The sequence below is a fragment of the Ictidomys tridecemlineatus genome, chromosome 9 (genome assembly GCF_052094955.1).
Source record: "Ictidomys tridecemlineatus isolate mIctTri1 chromosome 9, mIctTri1.hap1, whole genome shotgun sequence".
NCBI classification, from domain to species: domain Eukaryota; kingdom Metazoa; phylum Chordata; class Mammalia; order Rodentia; family Sciuridae; genus Ictidomys; species Ictidomys tridecemlineatus.
The window spans coordinates 134,231,112-134,249,258 of record NC_135485.1 but is presented as its reverse complement, the minus strand read 5'-3'; the positions used below and the strand labels follow the sequence as shown (position 1 = coordinate 134,249,258).

General features: G+C 41.1%; 1 long non-coding RNA gene across 1 annotated transcript in view; it reads right to left on the bottom strand.

The window, feature by feature from the left end:
- LOC120892592 (uncharacterized) overlaps positions 1-8,197 on the bottom strand; it is a 49,070-nt gene extending 40,873 nt beyond the window's left edge. Inside the window, exon 1 of the long non-coding RNA XR_005737350.2 lies at positions 8,056-8,197. This is a non-coding gene — a long non-coding RNA (uncharacterized LOC120892592). The remainder of the gene's footprint in view (positions 1-8,055) is intronic.
- Positions 8,198-18,147: the final 9,950 nt, after the last annotated feature.

The following is an 18,147-nucleotide window of genomic DNA, read 5'->3' as shown; positions in this document are numbered from 1 at the left end:
GAAAAATGGATTTTGTAGATGTGATTAAGTTAAGGACCTTGAAATGGGAAGAGTATCCTGGACTGTCTGAGTTGGCCCAATACAGTCCCAATATAATTGCAGGGTCCATCAAATTGAATACATTTTTTTGGCTGTGGTCAGATAAATGATGATGGGAGAGAAAAAAACAAAGAGAAGGCAGTGGGAGAAAGACTTGGCCCCCAATTGTTCTGGTTTGGAAGATGGAGGAGGAAGGAAGTCAAAGAATGCAAAAAAGAGAGAACCACCCCTCCTCCAGTGTCTCCTGGAGCTAGCCTTCAGACGCCTTGATTCTAGCGCAGGGAAACTCATGTTGGGCTTCCGGTCTACACAACTATAAGAACACACAAATTTGCATTGTCCCAAGCCACTAAGTCTGAGGTGATTTGTTATAAACCCATCGGAAACTATACCATCACCATAGAAACTTACTTTTTTTTTTTTTAACATTTTGTTTTAGTCGGGTTTTGAGTCACTGTAACCAAAAGATCTGACAACAGCCACGTAGAGAAGGAAGCGTTTATTTTACTGGGACTCACAGTTCCAGAGGTCTCCGTTCATAGATGGCCATTTCCACAGTTCTGGGTCCAAGGTGAGGGAGAACATGATGGCAGAAACGTGTGGCAAAGGAAAACAGCTCAGGGCATGGCAACCAGGAAGCCCAGAAAGAGCTCCGCTCCGCAGGGATTAAAAACATAAGCCCCAAAGGCACATCTCGGCACCCACTTCCTCCATCCACACCTTACCTGGCCACAGTTGGCACCCAGTTAATCCATTTCAGAGGATTAATCCATTGATTAGGTTACGACTCTCATAATCTATTTCACCTCTGAAAATTCTTGCATTGTCTCATACTTGAGCTTTTGGGAGACACCACATATCTACTCCATAAAAACGTTATTATATTAAAATCTGGAATTAGTTAGTTATTCAGCACATAGAATATTATCTAATGGAATTTTCAGTTATCATTAGCATTGTATTTTGTTTCCTTACATTAACATTCAAAGTTTGCCTTGAGACCAAACTGACAAAAATCAACATCTCCTGAGTCAGAATATGTACTGTAGTGAAATTATTTTGAAGAACATATTTTTTCTCACAGGAGACAACACAGAATTATATTTTAAACAACAATTTTTCTGGGAACTGCTAAAGATAGATGAGATTTAGGAATTGCAAGGATAGGTTTCAAGGGGAATAGAAGGTTGAAAATGCATACGTTAAAAATTTTGTATAATGATTTGAGTGCATAAAATATTTTAAACTATTTTATATCACTATTGGTTTTAAATCATGATAGAAATGATATTACTTATCATTTGTAATCTGTTTGAATACGTAATAGTAGTATACTACTAAGGCCTGAATTCCATCAATAAGTTTAAGGTCTAGTCACTAACCTCAGGATGTGCACAACCTAAATGAAAATATAAGACAAAATATAAAACATAAAATTACTGTTAGATTTCAAAATAGAAGAGATGACAGACTAGCAAGTGATTAATTTCCAAATAACTTATTCAAAATTATATAGGACATCAAAAGAAGGAAAGATAATCAGCAGGTGAGACAACAAAAAACATCATAATAAAGATGCTATTTTATGTGGACTTTGAAAATTGCAAGACATTGTATTATATAAGGAGGAAAGTAATTCTAAACAGCTAACTTAGAGATAGGAAAATACTTCAATCATTATATGAATCATTCTATATTATGGTTGTTTATTACCTTCTTAGGAACTATTTAAGGACAAGAACATGTCCCACATTTGTACCCCAGAATTTATGAACATACCCAGCACATAATAAAGAAGAATCAACATCTTATTTTACATAAACATAGGGAGTACAATGTGATATTTTAACACAGAAATACATAGTGAAATGATTAGGTAAGCAAATTAACATGCCCATAATTGCCCATAGTTACTTCTTTGTGTGTGTGTGTGTTAGAGCACCCAAATCTACTCTATTAGAATTTTTTCAATGTACCATACAGTATTATTGATCATTCTCCTGCAGCACATTAAACCTCTAAATTTATTCATGCTGTATAACTGCAGGTTTGTACCCTTTGACCTATAGTTTCCCACTTCCTTCCCTCCCTACTACTGGTAACCACCATTCCAGTGTTTCTATGTATTTGACTCTTTTAGATTCAATATATAAGTGAGGCCACATAGTATTTTTCTTTCCGGATCTCACTTATTTCACTTAGCATAATGTTCTCCAGGTTCATCTATACTGTCACAAAGAATGGGATCTTTTTTGAGGTTGCAATTTTTTCCTCGTAAGTGTGGGTGGGGGAGGCAGGCTGTACCTTGATCCTTTTTTTGCCAATGGACATCTTGGCTACTATGAACCACACTGCAATAAATATGGTGGCATGGCTCTCCCTATACAATGTTGAGAACATTTCCTTTGGGTATGTACCAAGCAGTGACATTGCTGGATCATTTAGTAATTCTATTAAACAAATATTTAGAAGGTGAAACAGACACTTTTGGAACAGTGAATTATAGTGAAAAAAAATTATTTCCATGAAATACATTTAAAGGAACTTTGTAAGCTGAATTTGGGTTTAAGGAGAGATTTAGGTGCCTATTAGAAGGTTGTGTTGACTTTCTATGAAGGAGATAGAAAAAAACATGAACCAAGGACTAGCAATGAGAAAGGAAGGGACATATGATGTAGCAATAATAAAGAAATTACAAAACCTGGTGAATCATTAGATCTGAGGCAAAGAAAGAGCCAGGATGAAGTTTTGAGGCTTGAACCCGAGTGACTGTGGTAATGATGCTGCAGTTAACAAGAATGAGGAAACGAGAGCAGGATACCTCGTGAGGAAGGATGTCGGGTTGGTTTCCAGCATGCCGAGTGAAGCACAGACACACAAAGCACAAATGGATGGGGACCTCAGGAAGGGAGATTCATTCAAGGGAGAGCTATTGAGCATACATCATGAGAGAGGATGAGGTTACCAGTTAAGCACTGGAAAAGAAGAGAATGAAAACACCACTTGAGAAGCTTCCACATTTAATGAAATAAAGGAAAGAAGAGACACTGGTAAAGGAGAGAGAATGAGCCGAGGTGCCCCAAGGAGGCCTGGGCAAGCTGGCCCATGTCTACACTGGGACCACAGGCTTCAAAGACAGAAGAGGGTCTTCTGATTTTGCACGTGTTTTTGGTTTGTGTTAGGTGTCTGCTGTGATCTTCTTTGACAGGAAGATGAAAAGAGCAATGGATATTGTGTATCTCCGGAATCTTTCTGACTTTGGAAATTTATTAAGTCAGAAGTCGATATCGTGAAACTGAAATCATGGAGCTTTCCACGAGAAATACTGAAGAGCCCACCAGACTCTTCAGGAATATGTGCTGGGTGTGTTTCCAGAGCAGCCCAAATCATTGCAGGTTCATGGAGCAGCTAACGGCCAAGCTGCCCACCTGCCGAAGCTCAAGTATGTGTGTCCTAGACAGCAGGTTGCCCATGCCTTGAATCCAGCAAGACTAAGAATAGGTAGAACCCAGAAAAATCAATCTTATCTAGGTGTGCACAGAGATCTGCAATCCAGGTGGTTCCAAGGCTCCTTTAATAGGAAATTCAAATAAGCATGTACATTTTCCCCCATTCTTTGGGGGCATCTAATAACTGAACCACAAGGGAGGAGAGTAGCCACTCTACCACCCAAAAAATTGAGAGGGTGACATTTGCTCATGATATGCAGCATGATAGAACAGAAATGGGTTCTTCTACAATAAGCACTACCTCTACCAAATTTACAATAAGGATTTCTGGTAGGATGAAAACATGTTAAATTAGCAAAACTTTGGGTGCAAAAAGGCGTCTCTTATATGCCAGTAGCTAAAGCACGCTGTCTCCACTCACGCTGACACTTTGTCAACACACTATGCTAATTATTCAGGATAACATTTTTCATAATTGGCAAGGCCATGCCCCCTGCGTGGACTTTCTCAGTGAATGTTGGAAATTGCTAAATACAATTTATGTAATTTATTTTTGTCAATGACCTTATTAGAGCTTCTACTGCCAAACAGTATCTGTGGGTGGATGTGCGTACGAAAATGCAGTCTTGACTTTTTCAAAAAAGAAGTTATATAACTTTACACTTCATAAATTTAACAACCAAAATGTTATCTGTAATAAGTGTTTCGAGGAAGCACTGTTTTACCACTGACTGGTTTGATGGGAGTTGATTAGATAATGGTGTTTCATCTCTGTGTTGTTACTGATATTGGCCCCATTCCAGTTGGCTGCTAAGGTGTCTAAACACTCACAAACAAAAATTACCCATAAAACTTGTGACAGGGTTCTCTAGGTTCATGGATACAGATCACTGCACATCTGGATGGGTTGTTTTGGCTCAGTTTATAATGTCATATCCCTTGTAAACATGATACACCTGTCTCTCCATTTAACAGACAGTTTTGGAGACTAAAGCATTTATTTTCTCCTGGAAATTTACAGTGTCATATTATTTACCAATATTGAACCCAAGAGTCACTTAATCATTCCAGAATTTCCATTAGTTTATCTTCACATACAATAGCCCTTTATTTAAGTAAATTAGAAGGAAAAAAAATCTGCTTTTATTTTGGCATAATGGAGAAGTTAAAGGGACACAATGAAAACATCAAATAGCTAGTGATTTCCATTCTCTTTCAGAGAATAAAGATTGGGACTTGCAACTATTTTCATGTTTTACATGTTGGAATTACTTTTCCTGTGGATGTTACAAAGGATCAATCACCAAACTTTTTGTGAGCATTAACCATGTACAAGGCACTGCAGCACAGACTTACAAGTTACGAAAAAGTGTATCACTGTTGTTACACTATTCCACAGGAGCTTACAACCCACTTAGGAGGATAGGATGGATACGCATGAAAAGATACCGAAATGGACAATAAATAGGTGTCAATCATGCGCAGGGTGGGAATAAAGCAGGTGATGAATGGCAGGTGCCAGTGTCTGTAGCAAACAAGGATGAGGCTGCCCTTTGATTTAAGACCCGATCTGCTGCCTGCAGAGTCAATCACGGTTGGTACTCTGCCTCTCATCTCAAAATCATTGACTTCAAATGAGCCACATTATTAGTGTAGGCCTCAGGATTTATTTCCAGGCAATGCCATGAAATATATATCAGATTTTCTGCTCCTCATCCATCCCCTGCATTCTGCTGCTAAGCCTCAAATACAAACTCTCATCCCCAAGGTGTATACACATTGCACCCTCAGCTTTATGTTTACTGAATATGCCAGCCAAAATCATTACACTGGGAAGGAAACTTAGGGGCCAAAACTCAAATGCTCTTCAGACATTTGGAAGTGGGAATTGAATAGTCTTTAGAACAAAAGCCCTGGAGTTCCATCTTCATAATTGTGGTGCTAAAGGAGTAGTTTAAGATAGCAATGTGAAAGGCAGTTTCTGAAGAAGAAGACACACTCATGAATTTTCTTGTGACCACGGTACTTAACTGTCCTAAGAAAATGTTGGTAGATTAAATAAATGACCTTAGATCTTCTCCTAATTCATCGATTCCATTCTATCTACCTTTAAGTACCTACTATATGCCAGGTTCTGTGATAGATGCTAGGAAAACAAAGATGAATCAGCTCAGCATTCAAGAAATTTTCCCTTTGGTGGGGAAGAGACAAGAAAACACATTACAAAAAAAAAGTGTGTATGTGCTCCTACAGGAGCATGGAATAGAAAGGAAGGAAGGAAACCAAGACAGGGGGGAATCTCTAAGCTGAGTTTTTAGAAGGTAAAAAGATGGGTAAAGACAGACCTGGAGAAGAAGACAATACCTGTGTTGTAGGTTCATGGGGCCCAAATAGCACCCATTTTCTCCCCCCAAAAAATCAATTGAAAGTAATTCACACATGACAGCAGAGGGGAGCTGGTATGGAGAGAACATTTGTGTACCCCCAGGTTCGTATGTTAAAATCCCACACCCAGCAATGGTGTTGCTGACGGAGCCACTGGGAAGTGATCGGAAGGTACAGGTGGAGCCATCCTGGATGGGACGTCCTTGTGAAAGAGACCTTTAGATTTCCATGGTCTCTTTTCGCCATGTGATGACACAGGGAAAAAAGTGACATTCCGTAACCTGGAAGAAGCCCCCACAAACACCTGGGCATGCCGACCCCTTGACCTCAGACTTCCAGCTCTAGAACTGTGAGAAATCAACATCTATTGGGTCTGAGCCCCCTGCACTGCCGTGTGTGGTTCCAGCAGCCCTGATGTCACCAGGGAAGGCTGCGGTGGAGGACACAGGTCACCCCTGTGGGTGAGAGTTGTCCAGACTCGGGCAGTCACAGACGATGCTGGACCAGCAGGACACGGAGCGGGTGGGGAGGCCAAGGGCAGGCTAGCTCCTAAAGAAAAGGAGGACTCTGGCTGTTCTTCCTTCCAAACCCTCCAGTTAGATAGGTCACACTCCACCTTCTCTGGGGTGAAGGGAGTGAGCACATAAACAGAGGAGTAAAGTCAGGCTTGTCGTCCTGGTAGGATTCTCTTCACCTTCATAAGACAGCAGGAATGGGAAAGAGACATTACTCCATTTCACTGTGAGGATGCAGAGACAGGAGAGAACGGCAGGGCACAGGAACAGGAGAGAACGGCCCCCGGCACAGGAAGGGCAAACAAACTGAATGAAAACAGACGACCTGGAACCACCTCTGAGGGGGGGGCTGGTGGGGGCCACCTCACAAAGGGGTATATGAAGGACCCAATGCACATGTCTCTCAGCGTTCACGTTGAAGCCCGAGGCGATGGTACTAGGTAGAACAGACTCACAAGGAAGGGTCTTGGGGAGTTCAATGGGATTACAAGAGCTCAGGAGGTGGGGGCCCTGGGGAATGGGGTTAGTGCCCTTGCAAGAGTCCCAAGAGAGCTTTCCTGCTCTCTCCACCATGTGAAATCACAAGTCTGGAACCGAGAAGTGTGCCCTGACCACAGCCCAACTATGCTGGCACCCTGATCTCCAACTCCCAGCTCCCAGAACTGCAAGGAATCAGTGTCTTAGCTACCCAGGCCGAGGTGCTTGGTTACAGCAGCCCAGACAAAGGCCTGCTGAAAATAAGAAACCAGGAGCTCTAGATTCTAAGCATGAGTGTGCACTCTGTCCCTGACCAGGAGAACCCACTCCTTACATCAAATCTAGTCACAGCTCAAATATTTTGAGGCCAGTTACCAGTGGTAATGGTGACAACCTGTGAGGGACACGCAAGTAACAGCAGGGGGATAAAGAGCTCAGTGCTGGACACAGTCTGAGCCCTACTGACCAGAGGCCACAAACCGCCCCCTCTGCCTGTTTGCTCATTTTCACATCTTCTCTGCCACAGTGCGACTCTGAAGGTTCTGAAGCAACAAACAGCTAAAGAAAATGATCACCTGTCCGTCTTCCAACAAGCACTCACAAGAACCTATATGGACATAATGTTAAAAGAAATTCATTTAAACTTCATTATTAACCTTGTAAGAGATAATTCTTCCAAGACAATTCCTTCCAATACCCTACGACCCTACGATTTCGTTCTGACCAGCAGAAGCAACTCTGAAAGAATTAAGTGGTACTAAAACATTGATTTCTGATGAACTCCACTATGAAGCTTAGGACTCTCAAATATTCTGTCTGAATCTCTCTATGAAAGACAATCTGGCCTGAACCAAAAACATGTAGGTGTACGTGTGTGTGTGTGTGTGTGTGTGTGTGTGTGTGTGTGTTGTGTGCACAATAGACTGAGGTACTTTAAAGTCTTTTCAGGACAACAGAAGAATATGAATATAATTACAAATATAAACACACACACACACACACACACACACACACACACACACAAACCTTATGAAAACCAAAATCAGCCCAGCCATGGTGTTGTGTTGTTTCTCCATCCATTGAATAAAAATTGCATCCGCCTGCAGCTGTCTTCCCTAATGGTGTTCAAGAGTCCTGAACAAAAAAAAACACCAAGTCAGGGTGCCTTTATTTGCATAGTGTCACCTCACCTTAATCTCGGACCTCTCCCTTGCTTCTCTCCACTCTGGCTGGGAAGGCCTTTGATTCCTGCTGCCGGAGTTCCTGTTTGCTCTCAGAATTGTCTGATCACTCAGGGCAGAGCAGAACAGCATGTCGCTGTTGCCTTTTTGGCAGAGGTTTGATATTCAACAGTAGGTGGCTTCTCACCAGTTTGGCTCTTGCTTTAGGACAATGAGTGACAAGATGTTAGTTCACACAGCACGGCTTATGTAACTTACAAAAGAAAAAGATCAGACTGGAGGTTTGCTCGGCAAATCAGCAAGATTTTCAAAACAAGAATAAAAGTCTTCTTTCCCTGTCTCCCAAGATAAAGAGGACTTGGCCAAGCTACTAAAGGGCAACTCAGTCAAGAAAATGAGTCTATGTGGAGAGTGTCACTTTTAGATGAAAACCATTCAAAATTGCCAGAATGGGTTCCCTGAAGATGTCCTTTGTGGGGAGAGGAGAGGTGGAAAACAGAAAATATTATTTATGAGAGTGTTCACTTATTTAAATAGTTGTTGGTCCGCTTTTTGTTGCTATGGCAAAGTACCTGAGAAAATCAGTGTAAAGCAGGAGAGATTTATTTTTGGCTCATGGTCCATGGTCTTTAGTTCATGGTCGATGGGCTCCATGGCTTTTAGGCCAATGGCAAGGCAAAAACATCATGGTGGAAGGGTGTAGCCGAGAGAGGAGAAAGGGCCAAGGACAAGACATCATCCCTAAGGGAATACCCCCCCCAGCACCTCTTCAGCTAGGTCTCACCTCCCACATCTTCTACCACCGCCCCCATAGTCCATCCAGCTATGAATCCCAAATAGATTAATCCGTTCTTGAGATCAGAGCCCTCGTGATCCCGTCATTTTCCAAAACACCACCTCTGAACATCACTGCACTTGGGACCAAGACTTTTACACCAAGAGCTGTTGGGAGCATTTCAGATCTAAAGCATACAACAGCAGTGCCCATGTTCATATAAGAAATCTACACCTAGCAAGAAAATGTCTACCCCAGAGTTTTAAGACACCCAAAATTATATAGCATAATTTTGCTAGATCCTAGTAAATTCCTGTAAATGCTTGTCTCCTGTTTAGAGGTGTTCTCAGCTGTACAGAAAGACAGTTGCTCAAAAGCAAACATCCTTTAACATGAAAGCTTTGAAATTGCTGTTTTTTGAATTTGGGAACTGGTGTTTTGAGACCTCAATTATGATTGATCATCACAGCTGCAAAAAAAAAAAAAAATCTTCCTGAGAAGTAATACAATAATTTCTGAAACTCGGCGTCTAGATTTCTCAACAAACCATGACAGTTTGTTCACATTTGACTCTTCCTCTTTGCTGCCTAGGAATAATAGTCACATTGCCAACAAAATTTCCAAGATTGTTCAATGTTTCCATGTATTTCTTTTCTGTATAAATTTTAGAAAGCAGAAACAAACAAAAATACAGTCTTTGCTTGCCTCCAGAGTCGGGAATGCTGATGTCAGTATACTTTCCTATAATTAACTCTGAAGGAAATAATTTTCCTCCAAATTCAAGCAGGCAGTTAGTTTTTCTTTCAGATAATTTAATGTCCATCCCCTCTACCCACCAGTCACACTTATATTCCTTGCTAAGATCACCTCTCGATGCAAGATCACCTCTCGATGCAATAATAGACCTGCAAGATCCATTTACCTCTACCTCTGGAGAAGTTAAATTTCCACATATGTGTTTGAAAATTAAGTAAAACAAAATAATTTCTACAACAACGATACAGTCTCCTTTTATAGAAATACGGCTAAAATAGAAGTCAAATACATTGACAAATCAACCAAACATGTTTCAATAAGCTAAAATCAAATGTATATCTTAAATATTGCATGGTCTTCCTTATTTTTTAAATCTGAAAAAGTATTACAAGTGTTGTTAGTAGCAAGTAAAGCAGAGAGGTGGGTCATGTCACAGAGCAGTCCATGATAGAGGTAGTGACAAGAGAAATGAGTTCAAGCCATCTCATCCACTAACCACTTCATCTCTCCAACCTGACCTCTCTGAGTCTCTGGACAATGGCTGTTCTGTCCCTTACTGCACTGGATGGTAATGAGGTTTAGCTCAAATTGCATATGTAAATATGCTTGAAAACTATAATGTATCTAGATAACAGTTAGATAAAGATTGTTGTTACCATGCAAATGTAAGGTGTTATGACTTTGTTAAGATGAGGTGAAAGCTGATAATCTTATCTTTGTGTTTCCACTTTTATTCTTTATAGAGAAGGATTTTTTTCTTCTTTCCTTCTATTTCCTTTTTTTTTTTTTTTTTTTTTTTTTTTTGGTACCAGGAATTAGGGGCACTTAACTCCTGAGCCATGTCTTTTAGTCCTTTTTAAATTTTTTATTTTTAGACAGGATCTCACTCAGTTTCTGAGGCCATCACTAAGTTGCTGAGGCTGGCCTTGAACTTTCTAACCTCCTGCTTCAGTCACCATGGTCTCTGGGATTACAGGCATTGTACTACCTGGCTAGAGAAGAATACTTTGTAAAAATCAAGCAGAGATTACAGAATCTCTATGAATGAAAGCAGCAAAGTATACAACTTAGTTCTTGAATCTTAACTTCCATCCTGCAACCTAGTTAAATCATATAATTGTGTGTGTGTGTGTGTGTGTGTGTGTGAGAGAGAGAGAGAGAGAGAGAGAGAGAGAGAGAGAGAGAGAGAATAATTGGAGACTGAACCCAGGGGCACTTTACCACTGAGCTATGTCTCAGCCCCTTTTACTTTTTTTTAAATTTTGAGACAGGGTTTCTCTAAGTTGCTGAGGCTAACCTTGAACTTGCAATCCTCCTGCCTCAGCCTCAGAGTCTCTGGGTTTACAGTTGTACGCCACTGTGCCTGACATGCCATATAATCTAATACTTTTAGATAGGAAAGGACATTAGTCAACCTGTAGTCCCAAATCATCATTTTGTAGGCAAAAAGACTGAAGTGCAGTTGTGAGATGGCATGACCAGTTTGTGCCCAGAAGGTCCCCACAAGTGTAAGAAGTCAGCAGATGGTGAGGAGCAGGGGTTCCTCCTTAGCTTCTGGCCACCTTTGCCGCTGATGGTAGTAGTTTCACAAAAGAGGAATTAGTATGGGGGTCACTGACCGCTAACGGTGCGGTAAATATCATTTCCCTGAAAGTTAAAAACAACAATCAGATTTGGTCACCTGGATGATTTGTGTTTGGAAAACGTCCGTGTTGACTGAACAAACACGCTCAGGCACCGCACATCTGTGCTCCATGCTGTGGCCGAGCTTTCATCCCACTAAGCCTGTTCTTTGAGAGGGACGGGCCTCCTGCTGGACTCAGCATGGGAACAACAGGGCAGGACACCAATTAGTGGAGGCATTTGCACTGATTCGACAGGACCACCGCGCAGGGAAGTCCGGCGGAGCCCAAGCGGTACTGGAAGAATGTCCTTTGGCAGTAAATAATTAAATTGAAAGTAAAAACGTTTTTCTTTATAGATGGAGATTTGATTTATGTTCAAGAAAATCTCCTGCCTTGGGAAAATCTGATCAGTTCCCAGTCCCATGAGATCTTGACAAAGCCACAAGGAATTGCACTGTTCTATGCTCCTCTTTTTCTGTCAACCAAACTCACCTTTTTGACCTTCAGCAGGACAGGCATGGGAACAGAGGTCATGACTCTGAGTTGGCCCAGCACGGGGTAGAAGCTGTCAAGAACCCAATCCCTACTTCCTCAAAATAGACACCCTCTTTAATTATGGGACTCTCTGGACCTCTTGTGCCATACTTTGGGAGCTCTTAAGTTTTGACTTCACTGTAATTGTTACATATTGTCTTTTCTACGTTTTTATACCATGAATCATTTTTAGAGTGAAAAATAAAGAAAAATAACCAGCCATGTGTTGGCTGCATTTTTTATAGCACATGTTTTGCTTTTAATCCTTATTTACAGATCTAATTCCCTCTTGGTCAATTTCCATTCAGACAGATCCACTAGAAAATACTAAGAAAAGATCACCAACCGAATCTCCTATGAAAATATCCTCAGAAATTTTCAACAGCTCTAAGAGGTTTGGCCTCAGACCCAAACATTAACATGATCGCTCAATTTTAATGAGGTCAAGCAAGCCGCTGGGCATCTGGCAGGTGCTCAAGGTCTTGGCCTGAGTGGGGAGGACCACCTTGTTCTTGCGGAGAGTGTAAGAGGTAGTGACAGGTGATAATGTAATGCACAAGGCTGCTGCCCTTGGTCACTTCATCTTTTCACCCCACTGCATCCCCAGTGGCGATGACATTCTAGCCAGATGTCTGCAGATTCACCAATGTCTGAGGACCTAAAATTTTTTACAGAGAAAATTTTTTTAAAAATTTAAATAAAGCCCTAACATATGTCACCTTGGGTTCATCAATCTAAGAAAATGAGAAAGAAAACAATCCTGTGAAAGTGCTAGGCAGAGAGATGAAGATTCCTACCTACACCGTTAATGTGATGTTTCAAAACACATGTGCATTCTGTCATGGTCGAATCAGGTTAAACGTGGCTCTCTCCTCCAATGTTTATCACTTGTGGTGAAAATAAACTCCTTCCTTTCAACTTATAGGAATGTACAGTACCATATCAATATCCATAGTCACCCTACTGTGCAAAGAGAACACCAGGGCTACTCTTCCCATCCAACTTGGTACCCACCAATTGACTTATACCATGCACTTAACAACCTAAGACCAGGATCACAAATCTTTGAAAGGTACTTCATGTGTCACCATGAGAGTACATATAGGAGGCCAGGTCACTGAAACCAAGAGGGGCAGAGTCCAAGAGAATATGCTGCAATGTGAGAAATGTTCAGCAATCACACTGTCCAATATGGTAGCCATTTGCCTTGAGTAGCCACTGAGTTCCTGAAATGTGCCTAGGGTGACTGGGGAACTGAGTTGTTACTTTTATTTAATTCTAACTAATTCAAATTAAAATTGCCACCTATAGCTAGTGGCTCTCTCATTTGACAGGACAGCTGAATTAGAGTATAAATAAATCTTGTGGGCTGTTAATCAATCAGATTCACTGAAAGCGGGCATCTTAAAGGAGAAAGCCTTCTTGCCTGGTGTTTTCCATTACTACCATCCTATTGGTGATCTAACGTCACCTGAGGATTTCTGAAATGAGGATTGAAAAGGGTAGGAAATCTTACCAATTAAGTCAGCACCTTTCAGGTGATAGAATATTGATAAGATGGCCACTTACACAGGCACCCTGGGTGCAGAGATGGTACCATGCAGTATTTTGCTTGACCCTATTCGAATCTCAGGCAAACCAGTCCACCAGCAGCTATAAGTAACAATAGTTACTCAGCTTGGAGAAAGCAGTATAAATTTGTCTTAATCAGAGTCTGTAAGTCAACTGAGGGGTTCTTTTAAGAGTTGACTGTTTTTACCTCCCAGGCAGATAGTCCAAGAATGTTTAAAGACATTAAGAGAAATACAGATGAGATGCAAAGAGCTTCCTCCAGACTTCACTATTGAGCAACAAAATGGGTTTCCAAAATGACACAAAATCACTAATGGGAGACATTGTCATACATGCCATCTGGTTTAGCCTATTGATGTCATCCACGCTGCTATTTCCAGAATTGTGTATCATATTTCAATAAAATATGTTTAACTCATTAAAGTCTTGCTATATCTTTTCCAGACTTTCGATTCCCACATGGTCTAGTGTATATGCATAATTACTTCCATAAGGTTAATAGGACTTTATATATATTGTTAATAAGGTGGTTATTTAGTTGCAAAAGGAACCAATGTGATTGGCACTGTATTGAAGTACACAAGTTCTTAACCTAGGGCATAAACTAAAACTTAGCCAAATGAAGGGTAAAGAGAGAATTACGCTTCAGTTATTCCAAACCTTTACTGGTAGACTATCTCAAGGGAAAAAAAAAAAGATTTTAGAAGCACTATGGAGTAGAATGAAATCATATAATCATAATTTCAACTTTTAAAAATTAGGGAAAATGGCAAGAAGAAAATATTGACATATTGGGCAAGAATTTAGAGAGAGTAATAAGCTTGGTATGTGTTCATTAGCAGTAGATAATAAGTTTAGCGGATTAATTATTAACTATTGTGTAAAATGAAATGCTGCTACAGGCTGTATTTATGAAGTGTGGTTTTGACAAGTAGTAATTATGTGAACACATCATTCCTTTGCAGAGTTGCTTTTTAAACTTTCAGTTTTTACTGTTTGCCCCCCCAAATGTTAACACCACAGATGCAAGCATCCGGGGGTCTTGATGCTTGCTTTCCAACCACAGCAGACACTCAACACTGCGCTCTGAGGAGCCAGCAGAGACTCTGACACAAGCTCGTCCCTGTGCCACGGTCCACTGCCACCCCAGGCCACAAGCAAAATGGAAGATATAAAGGGAGATGTGATGCAGGATGGTCAGAAAGAGCTCTTTGGGTCGTGAACAAAGAGGAGGTAGATCTGAGGGACCACAGGTGTTGGAAGAATTAAACATCCGAGACAAAGAAAGAGCTACGCGGGTCAGAACTCCAGGAGGCCTGCTCTTCTGCCTCCAGGCCTTGATCTGGCTGAAACTGTGTGCAGAAGTGAAAGCAAGGGCTTGTGACAGGTGACTCTCTCGGGCTACTTTCTCTAAGAGATCATCTGAACTCCTTCCACCAGCAGGACAGAGACCACATGGAGGTCTGTGCGGAAAATCAGATCACCAGCGTCCAACTGCTAAGGCTGCGGCTATTAGCTCTGCCTGAGTCTGTTAGAGAGAGAGAGAGAGAGAGAGAGAGAGAGAGAGAGAGAGATGTGCCCAAGTGCAAACTTCATGCCACTGGTAGTCTTGTGACCTTGGGTAAGTGAACTACACTGTCCAAGACTCAGTTCCCTCAACTATGAAGACGGGCACAGTAGCACTGATCCCATTGCATGGTGAGAACTCAAGGGGACTGTGACCAGGGAGTCTTTAGACCAATGGCTGATTTGTTAGGAACACTCAAGAAATGTTACTCATGATTATTATTTGTAGCTTTCCTACTGGGTTGAAATAGTTTAACTGTATTTCCCATAACAAACAAAATTACTGATATTTAACTTAACAGATAGACGTGGTGGCTTTAGTGGTTGGTAAATCTCATTAAATAGGTTCCTAATAGCCAACGGGTATTTAATGAGCACATTAGTGGTCTTGTTGCCTTTAAATTAAATCCTTATTTCAGCCATTTAATCTCTGTTTATAACTTATACTTTCATCCTTTAAAAAAAAACATATCAGGCCCTTTTAAAAAGACTAATGATGTCCATTGCCTCATTTTCTTCTCTGTTTTATCGTCTGCCTAATTCTTAGAAGCATTTGAGCAAAGACACTTGGTGCTATTTAATCCTGCTGGGTCATATGTTGCTGTGAAATTATTTTCTGTCTAACCACAAGTGCAATACACTGGCAAAACTTCCTCTTTCACATTTCAACAATCTGATGGACAGAATCCCAAGAGCAAATACTCATTTTCTCTCCATTTGGCCAGCGGGCTTCTGCCTTTGTGTTCTTTCTTACTCCCTTCTTGTCTGTGCCCCTTGCAAACGGCTTCAATCCCATCCTCCCTGTTCCCATCTACTCACAATACGAGTACCATTTCCTCATTGTGTTGATGTCCTTTCTTTCACCCCACACTTTCTATCAGCACGAACTCTTTCTCTAGGTTGATTAACCAACCTCGATTAAGGTCCTTTGTCCTTGTCTCCAATTGATCATCACACATTCATCAGGCACTGGATAAAAATCACAATGTGCCACCAGGTGGTAAGGGATCATTGGCCGCTAGAAGACATATTTACTAATCATATTGCAAAGATCAAGCTGACCCCTGCTTCAGATCTTGCAGGGAAAATGCAGAAAACTCACAAAAGGCCCCAGAAAAGTCATCTGTAAACATCTGTCAAGTTGTCAGCTGAGAACACCTGCCAGGATGTAGCTCAGCACACAGGACTCTGAGAACAGCCTTGGCTGCTTTCCTTACCTCCTCCCCTCCCCACCTCCAACCCGTGAAGAGCCTGAAGACTCTCTTGGTGAGCTAGAGAAGAAGGACTAAAAGGTTAGGCAATAAATCTCATCCCTCCCACTACAACTTCAGGCTCCCTAATCGCAGCAGATCCAAGCTGCCAGAGAGAAAGAAACATCAACTTTAAACACAAGGTCAAAGTTTTTGCTAATGTACGCTTTTGACAATTAAAGGAGTACACCAGGGTTCCATCTGAAAGGATGGACATGTTAGCTGCTAAGTGAGGCTAACTTAAGACCAGTTTCCAAAGTTGTTCTTTCTTTTTTTTTTTTTTGTAGCAGCTAAAGTTCTTTGGAGAAACTAAGAACTGGCCAAGATTGCTGAGTTGTTGCAACTCATTCTTTTAATCGACTCAGAGTAAACTTGGTTCATTACAATATTGAACTGAACATGCCCAGAAGTGTTTGTGTTCACCATCTTTTCTTTTCAAAAATGTGCTCTATGACCTTAAACCGAATGGGCTCCAATATGTGCCTGCCTCTACATGTACTTCCTATTATAGATACGTGAGGCTTCTCAATAAAATCCCCATGATTTCTTTGTCCAATGAGGGCATCGCTTTGCAAATAACCCCGGTGCTCGCCTAACTTGCTTCAAGTAATAAATCTTTCTGGCTTCTCTCGTCATCTGGCTGTCATCTTTGGCTTTATGTTCACCAAGAACCTGTTGCATTCACAGCACAAAGAGACAAAATTTAAGCTGCTTTATAACTAGGTTCCTCAAGTCATCTTTCTTCAATGGGTCGGTTGCTTTTTGAAGAGAATTTGGTGCTATCAGGGAACAAGATGGTGTCCCTACGAATGAAGATGTCATGCCCAAGCCAAGTTCAAAGAGAGTCCTTGAAACCATGGAAACCATCCCGGGCAGGAAACATTTCACTTGTCATCTCTGAGCAGTAGCAGTCACCATACGTTTCATCTGTCCTTGGGGATATAACAAAGGACCAAACTGTAATTCCATTCTTTACCCTGAAGCTGCTGAGAAGGCATCATCTCAAATGCCTCTCTCCGTCTTCCCCAGAAGGTGCCGTGGAGACTGTCATGAAGAGTCAGAATGATCTCTTTAGGTAATGGTGCACACTTTAATGGAAACACTCTTCTGCATGATAATTTGACCATTCATTAAAGACACAACTTGTGACACACTACCTACCCAGAGAGAGGTTCTAAATCAACAAGAAATAACAAAAGGGTCAAAAGCACACCCCCAGAGACACCAGGCAAAATGTGCATGTTTTGCATTTATTAAAATGCAGGTGTGAGCAAAAGGCATAAAGTGACAAAATTAAGCCAGAAGTTACATTTTGTAGAATGATTTATAAGATGATAATTTTGCTTTCTTTGGGAAAACTGGAGGGGACAGTAATTACGTGAGACTGTTCACTGTTGATTTAAAAAGCTTCTAGTTCAATACTTGGCGTTTACTTTTTAATGAATGAATGAAAACCAAAAGGAGGATACAATATCATTCAAGAAAAGGTTTTTGCCAGAGAGTCTTGAAATAATATTGAAACTGCTCAATTACATGTAAATCCCCTCAAATTGCCCTAGTAGGCACTTTCTCTTAATCAGACTTAGAGTCAAGACCACCTGTTTAGCTCACTGAAACAGGCCATCTCCTTTTTTAATTTGCCCAGTATATGCATGAGGTGTGTAGGTGTTTTAATCAGCTTTTTCACTGCTGTGACTAAAGAAATTTCAGAGGTGTCAATCCATAGACAGCAGACTCCATTCCTCAGGACTGAAGGTGAGGCAGGACATCATGGCGGAAGAGTGTGGCAAAGGGAAGCAGCTCACGTCATGGTGATCAAGAAGCAGAGAGAGACTCTACTCATCATTTACAAAATACATACCCCATAGCCACACCCCCAATTAACCACTTCTTCTAACCCCCTCCCACCTGCCTCTAGTTAGCACTCAGTTCATCTCACTAGGGACTAATTCACTGATTGGGTTAAGACTCTCACCATCCAACCATTTCTCCTCTGAAACTTCTTGCATTGTCTCACATGTGA